Raw genomic sequence first — 8,098 nt, 5'->3', positions numbered from 1 at the left:
AAATGGTGGTATGAGAAGGAGCGGATGTTAGCAACACTGCTTTAATAGCCAATCTCTTCTCAATGAAACTCCCTCTTGCAGTAAATCCCCATCAACACCAAACTTCAGGATTCCTTGAAAAACATAGAAAATACCCTGACAGTGGAAGTAGCTCTTTCAGTGTAATTAGAGCCTCTTGTTCCATGAACCACTGTTGAGAAGCCTGACTGGCATCAAAAGCTGTCACAGAAGCCCTTCCATCTCTTTCATGAACGCTTCATAAACATCATCCTTAGTTTGTACTGAGACAGGAACAGAAGGACCAGATTTGGGAGCTGCTTTGGCAAGAAGCACAGCAGAATCATCCTCTGAATTTCTTTAGGAAGCATCAGTCACCCCTTTTTTCTCCTGACATACCCTCAATGCAGTGGGCATAAATAGAGTGATCCCTGCCTTGGGATTAGTGGTCTGTGCCTTGGCACTGATGGTTGCTGTGGCTCTCTTCTCAATGGTGGCTGCACTTGTATCATCTGCCTTGGGTCACTGAATCAAGTTGGTGGGGCACTTAATACCCCAGGGTTGGACAAGGAAGATGGTAAGAAACACCCAGGTGGGGAAGGTCCAAGTGGAGGGACCAAAGCTGGGTACATCATACCAGGAGGAGGTGGAGGGATACCGCCTTGGCAGGGGTGTTCAAGGAGGATTGCCAGGGGCAGACCTGGAGGTGGACCTGAGGTAGGGTCAGGAGGTCAGCCTGGTGGTAGTCCTGGAGGTAAAAAAGTCGTGGTAAAGGCCCTTGGAGTTCTGGCATTCCAGGTGGCCTCAGGAATGGAGGAGCCCCTGGAGGTGGCCTCAGGAAGGCCTGGAGGTGGCCCAGGAGGCTGTAAAGGCAGTGGTCTAAGAGGTGGTGGTCTTACAATGGGAGATGCTTATATCTGAGAAGGAGGAACAGACTGTTGGGGAGCCTGCTGCTGTGAAGAAACAATAGCTGTGCAGTCAGAATGAGAATCCTCTTTATGCTGTTTCTGTGATTGCTTTTCTGCTTCAGAATCATCTTCTTCATCATCCTCTGAAAATTCCTCTACTTCCTTCCCCTTCTCAGGGATTTCCTGACCAGCCATTCAAAGCTTCAGGGCTTGAAGAGGAGTCAGCTCCTTCCTGTTCTCCTTTTTCTTACTTGATTTTCCAGGCATATCTGAAAATTGTATGCTCAGATTTGACTTTTTCTATTCAGTGTTGTCTAGCTCGCTGTCATCAGGGTGCATGAATTCATCCCCTTCACTTTCTCATCTGATGTCAGTGTCACTGTCATCAGCGTCACTGTCATCAGCATCACCATCATCAGTTTTGTCGTCATACTCATCTTGATCCATGACTTCAGAATATCGATTGTCTTCACTGGTGCTGGAAGCATCATCATCCTGATCCATTGAGCAACTTCAGGACTGTACAACATGCCTTCATCTCAGCTTGGCAGGGATCTAGTGCAAAGCCCACTTTATAGCCATACATCTGTAAGACTTGAGGAGGAGATGAGTCAGGTGGAGAGCCAGATGGTTTTCTGCCAGGGAGCAAACAGAGAACACCATGTCCAAGAAGAAGAAGGATAGAAACTGCTCAAATTGGAGGTCCATAAACTGAGCTCTTTCTAAGATGGAGGAAGACTGGGTACCAGGAAGTGGAATGTCCTGGATCAAGATGTTGGAAGGAGCATGCTGCATATCTGGCAAAGAAATACTCTCTGCTTCCACATGCTGGGCATTCTTGACAGCATCAAAATATTGGCTAAGTTGGGCCCTCTTCTGTTCATATTCTACTTCTAGCTTTCTCAATTCTTTGTAAATATCTGGATCCTCTTTTTCATATAGTCATAGAATATGTTCGAAGGTTTCACCTAACTTTTTTACACTTGTCTTTCAGTACTTTCTCATTTAGCTGTGGCTGTTATACTGGGTTAAACTCCATTTCATCCAATTTCTCCATCTCCCAGATAATCTGTGTTGGATCTTTCATCTTCAAAGCTGCAGCTCAAACCATCATGTGCTGGTTTTTGTTCAATTTTCTTTTCCAGGCTTCCTTTCGAGCTTGGTTGATAGGGTTCATAAATTTTCCACTCTTGGTGGATGATGCTGATCTCTGTCCCATGTTGACAATTTGTATGGTTCACTTGTTCATGAAAAAACACTGCTGCTGGACTCCCAGGATTGCAAGAAGTGGGTAGAGGGGATTCCCAGCCTCTTTTACTTTGTAGGGGCCTTCACTACTGTCTCTCAGTCAACCACCCAGCCACCACCATCTTGAAACCTCATGCCCCTCCTCAAGTGGTTCTTATTTAAGCACTTCACAGATGATTTACAGAAGATATCATTCAAGATGACAAACATTTTGAAAAGTTCATTCTTTCTTTCTTCATATTCCTATAAGCAAAGTCTTCATCCAAACTCATCTTGTGTCCAAGGCTGGTACTTATGCCTTCTGTGTTAATGGCTGTCTCTCCAGCATGCATTATGTTCTTTGCTCCTTGTGGACACTCAGAATGTACAGTTGTCCCTTGGTATTTTAGGGGGATAAGTTCAGTATCCCTGTGGATACAAAACTCTGTGGATGCTGAAGTTCATTATATGAATGAACTTGCATACAACCTGTGCACGTCCTTATGCCTAAATCATCTCAAGATTACTTCTAATACCTAATATAATGTAAGTACCATGTAAATAGTTGTTATTCTGTATTGTTTATGGAATAATGACAACCAAAAAAGTTTACACATGTTTAGGATGGACACAAGCATCATGGGCCTAATTGCATTTTCAATATACAATTGGTTGAATCTATGGGAGTAGAACTCAGGTATACAAAAGCCCAGTTATAATTAGTTAACTTAATGTGTACCACAATATTTACACATATTAAAATTAGAGGAATTACTTTTATATACTTAATTTCATTCCATTTAGAAAAAATTTATACAAGGTTCTTATTTAATATGTCTTGTAATATTCTTAAAAAAATAAAAGTTGGCACATTGCCTGTAAGCTAAAGATACTGAGGAAAGAGAGCTCACTTTACTCTGCAGAAATCAACCTGGAGTTCTCAATCCATGGCCTGATTGCATCTGTCCTTTCAGAATAATAAAAGCAAGCATGCTCACAAAGAGAGGGCAGCCCATTAGGGGAGAAATTGTATTTTCATAACCAAGAACAGAATTTCCTTGTGGAAGTGAAAGTGCAAGTGCAAATGAATGAGGTTGCAGTTGATTTGAGTTTGTGGAATTACAATTTGAGGTCTCTAGAACCTTCCAAGGAGTTAGATGAAATTTCTGATTTTTAAAACCACAGGCCAAAACTTCAGTCATGACCTCCAGCTGACCCTCCTTTACAAATGATTTTTGAGTGAAATTTTCCCCCACGTAGCTGAGGCCCAACACTCAGGGGGCCAAATATGCTTTGCAGATTCTGTAAGATTATTTCTGTAGTAGCTTCTTGCTTATATGGGCAAAGACTGACAAACCACAAGTAAGTGGCCAAGAATATATTTTATTATTTTCACGTGAAAATGTACATTTTATTTCTAGAAGATTTTATTAATTCAAAACTGCCAATAAAAAATACTGCCACGTCTCAGTACATAAAATTCACGCACAATTAAATTCTTAATTATTTAAAATACAACAATAAAAAAGTTTAGTATTTCTTCCTCTCTAACATGTTCCATTTTCTGTGTTCTCTTTCTAAAGAAATTGGATCACTATTTCTACTTTTTCTCTTTCCTCCACTTATAGGTGTCATCAGGTCCAGTGTATTAAATGCTGTATTTCTCAGATATTTTCATTTCTTTCCAACTCTAACACCATTTTTTTAATTTAGGTCATCTGTACTGTCTTAGCTAAACTTCCACAAATATTTTATCCCTGATAATCAATCTTGCAATAATCTTACAGTGTCCCCATCCATTCTCTTTCCTGCAGTTCATGTCTTCCTATTCTTTTAGGACACTCTCTATACCAGAACTATCCATCCTGTTCCTTCCGTCATTCTACTATTTTTGGAAAACTCTGGCTCATCCTTCAAAATCCAACCAAAAAAATGATCTATATAAATCATGAGTATAAAAATATACCCACATTATTACCCAAAATCCTGTAAGAACTTTGTTTACCTTCTGAACATGGTCCAAGTTCTTTTTCAAGGACTGAAAGGCCCTTTGTGATCTATCTACTAAACACTTGTACAGCCTGAGTTCTCTTGACCTCTACTGTCCAACTCTACTGTATATGCCCAGTGTTGCAGGACGTGAGATGTTCCTTCTACACGCTGAGTGTCTATGTCTATGCTGTTTCCTCTGCCTGAACTCTTAAAAATGACTTTTCTCACAAAGTGTTACCTGAGAGTTGGTCTGTGGAAGCTTTTGTTTTCCAAAGATGGATGCAACAATGTCTTCCATGTCCAATGCTTTTCTACAATGTGATTTCAACAATCCTCCCAATGACAAATGGAATCTATGTCCTCTCCCTTAGAATCTGGGTAAGTTCATTATACATTTGTCACCAGTAAAATTTGGCAGAATAATGATGTATTCCTTTATAGGCCATGTCAGAAAAGATGATCCCATTTCCATCAATTAAATATTTGTGCTTAGAGCCTTGAGCTGCCACATAAGAGCCTTGAGCTGCCATGTAAGAAGCCCAGCCCCACAGAGGTTTCTGTGCTGAGCACAGCCAAGCCACATACAGAAGACAGTCTAGAGTATAATTTTTGCTCTCCCAATACAGGGTCCAAACATGTGAGAAAAATGGGTCTTCATATAATTCCAGCCCACATCTAAGGGGTCTTTCCCAGCCTTCACAATTTCTCAGTTGAGGTACCAAACATCACTGAGAAGAGACCTATCTACCATGTTCTCTAACTGAATAACTGACTCACAGAATCCATAAGCACATCAAAACCATTGCTGTTTTGTACCAGTATATTTGGGGTGATTTGTTAAGCAACAGTATCCACTAAATAGTGTCCCTGACACTTTATATTAATCCTTAACAGAGTGCATCAGACCTCATTGTTATTTTCTCTATGAATAAAAACATAGCTCCAGGACTAAAATCTCCATTACGCTCTATATCTAGCTCTGTACCTAGTGTAGAACAAATCCTCAATTATTATTTTCTTAGTCAGTAGAAAACTTCTAACTAAAAACTTTAGAATCATCTTTAGCTCTTTTATTTCTTACATTTCCAAATTCTATGTATTCTACTTCCTAAATGTCTTTCAAATCTATACATTCTCCTTCCCTTTGACACTTAGTTGAGCTTGCCATCCTTGCTTGATAGGAATCTTCAAATAGTTTTCTATTTGGTCTCACTACACATTTCCTCCCAAATTCCTAGAGAAAAATAAAGAATTATGTCATTTCTAGTACCAATCAACAGAAGGTAAATTGTCTTATCTGATGCAAGGGACCCATTCCAGTCTCATGGTGTTGTGTGGTACCAAGCTCATCTCCTGCACTCCACACCACACATTCTACCTCCAGGTATATTTAGGGTAATGTATTACCTTTACCCTAAATACAACTTGAACTTGGTACTTTCTACTCATTTTGCCCTCACTGCTTTCTCCAGAATCCTTGAATCTGACAATCAAATAACTTCTCAACCCTCCCAAATAGTTTTAGTCATTCACCATCTATATCTTCCATACTACTGTGCTCAAGCCTATACTTTTGTGATATTCTTAATGTATTATATTTTTATACATGTCTGCCTCACTAGAATTCTTCAAAGTGCAGAAACATAATTATTCATTCCTTTATCAACCAATATCTACCACAGAATCAAGCACATAATAGGTTCTCAATTAATATTTGTTGAATAAATAAGTAAATGAGAACTTCAATACAGAAATTAAATATCTTAAGTATAGAAATCCAAAATGATCAAAATTTGGGGGCAAAGGGTGAGGGGGAGTCATAAGGAAAATTCACTAGCAAGCATCCTAGAAATACTACATCTTCTACAGTAGTCATTTCTTTATTTTCACAAAAATGACCAAATATAATTAGCTAAGCTAATTAGAATAATGTTTTTAAAATGTATATATGTGTTTAATTTTACTTTTTTTGCATTTCCCATTTCAGGAAAAATAAAAGATCTTGTATCTAAACCTGGTCCTTTCTTATGATTAAGAAAGATAAAACAAGCTACAGAGGAAAGGGATCCTATCCCATTGACAAGGGATGGCCATAAATTCTTTTCTTCATATATCAAGTCACACTGTGTGCTTTTTACTACTTCTAACTGGTGAAATGTGAAATGCTGATGGAAATATGTTCAAATAGAGACAGCAGGAATAATGAAGGTGAATTTAGGTGAAGAAGAAGGAACTCTACATTTACATTTGGGTACTTTGAGCAGAGGGGCCATGTCTCCCTTTGAGTTGATCTGAAGGACTGTGATTGGGACAATAGGGGCATTACTAGACTCATGCACCAGTGTCATGATCTCCCTGGATTTGAAGGTCCACTCTGAAAAATATATTGGCTTCCAGAAGAGGAAGTCTCCTCACAACATCTCAGGATACTAATTAACCTCAGTGACCTATTAGACCAAAGTTCACCAACGTGTCATAAACATTACATAAGACATGGGTCTCTCATCTCTTGGGGATGAAAGATGAGGCTAAGAGTTATAGAATTCACCTTTTTCAGTTCTGGTGGGACTGATGCCAAGCATCATGAATGACATGAACTGGCAGGACTATCCCAGGACCCAGTCAGTCTATACAAGTAATAAGTCTGACGTTTGAGCATTAATTTCTGCAGCAATCTGCAGAACACAGGGATGCCCATGTCAGATAAGTTCAACCCACCAGAAAGTCTTATAGGAGCTCATAAATTAGTGCATCATGATATTTTTCAAGATCACAACTATCATAGTTAAAAAAAGGAAAATAATCCCTGTGAGTTTTTTTTTCACACACTTCTTTCTTTCTTCCATAGGCCTTATGATTCCATGCAGCCTCAGTAGATAATTCACTACCCAGGTTTACCTCAGGTCTCCAGTAGAATGCAAATACCAGATATCATGATGAAATAATTATTACAATGGCTAGTATTTACTGAGTGCTTACTATGTGCAAGTCATTGTGTTAAGTTTTTGACATCAGATCTTCCTAACAAATACAGATCAGAAAACTGCTGCACAGAGTTGTTAAATTCCTAAAGTGGAGTTTATTCAAACAGTAAGAAATTGGTTTTACAATAAGGCAACATGACTCCAGACTTACACAGTTAACCACACACTGTATCATCTTGGGTCCTCCAGCTAAATTAAAAATGTGGGAAATTGACTTAAAAATAGCTACTTCCCCAGCTAAATTTAAAATGTGAGAAGAGTACACCATCATCACCCTATCTAAAATAGTTCAGTCCAGCCACTCTCTGTCACATCTTCCAGTTGGTTCCATCATTGTACAGAGTGCTACATAAAAACATCTTCTTTCCTGTCTCTTCCTCCAACTAAAATATAAGTTCTGTGAAGACAGGCTCTACCTTTGTTAGCTCTGAACCAGCAGGCTTAGAACAGAGACAAACATATATTTTGCTGAGAGAAAGATGAATGAATGGAGGGATGGATGGATGGATGGACGGATGGATGGATGGATGGATTCGATGCATTAGAGTCTATGAATTAAATCTGATCTTTCTTCCATTGATTTGGGGAGGTAATTTAGGTTGTATAAGTATTGCATTCGGTTGTTTGAGAACTAAAGGAGATATATAATTTTTAAAAGTCAGTTTCCAAAATGTTTTTCTTAGAGCCAATGTTTTTTAAGACATCAGGAGGTATAATGGGTAATTGAGAAATGCTGAGTTAGATGAAATCCAGCATGGTTCTTCACTGCAGCATTTCCCTGAGTCTTTCATTTTCTAAATGGGGCACAATAAAACTGCAATGCTATAAATTGTTTCCCAAACTTATTTGGCATGAAAATTTTTCTTCCCTCAGATCACTCTATGATATATTAGATTTCCATAAGAAACATTTGGAACACACTGAGTCTTAAAATTGTTAGACATTTTTATTATTATTCTACAATTACATAAATGGATCATTAAATTGGCA

General features: G+C 38.7%; 1 pseudogene; it reads right to left on the bottom strand.

Moving 5' to 3' along the window:
- Positions 1–212: 212 nt before the first annotated feature.
- LOC109701677 (WW domain-binding protein 11 pseudogene) lies at positions 213–2,124 on the bottom strand (annotated as a pseudogene).
- Positions 2,125–8,098: the final 5,974 nt, after the last annotated feature.

This window comes from Castor canadensis, chromosome 3 (assembly GCF_047511655.1).
Source record: "Castor canadensis chromosome 3, mCasCan1.hap1v2, whole genome shotgun sequence".
Taxonomy (NCBI): domain Eukaryota; kingdom Metazoa; phylum Chordata; class Mammalia; order Rodentia; family Castoridae; genus Castor; species Castor canadensis.
Note: the sequence above shows the minus strand (reverse complement) of the source record. Positions and strands in the feature narration are given on the sequence as shown.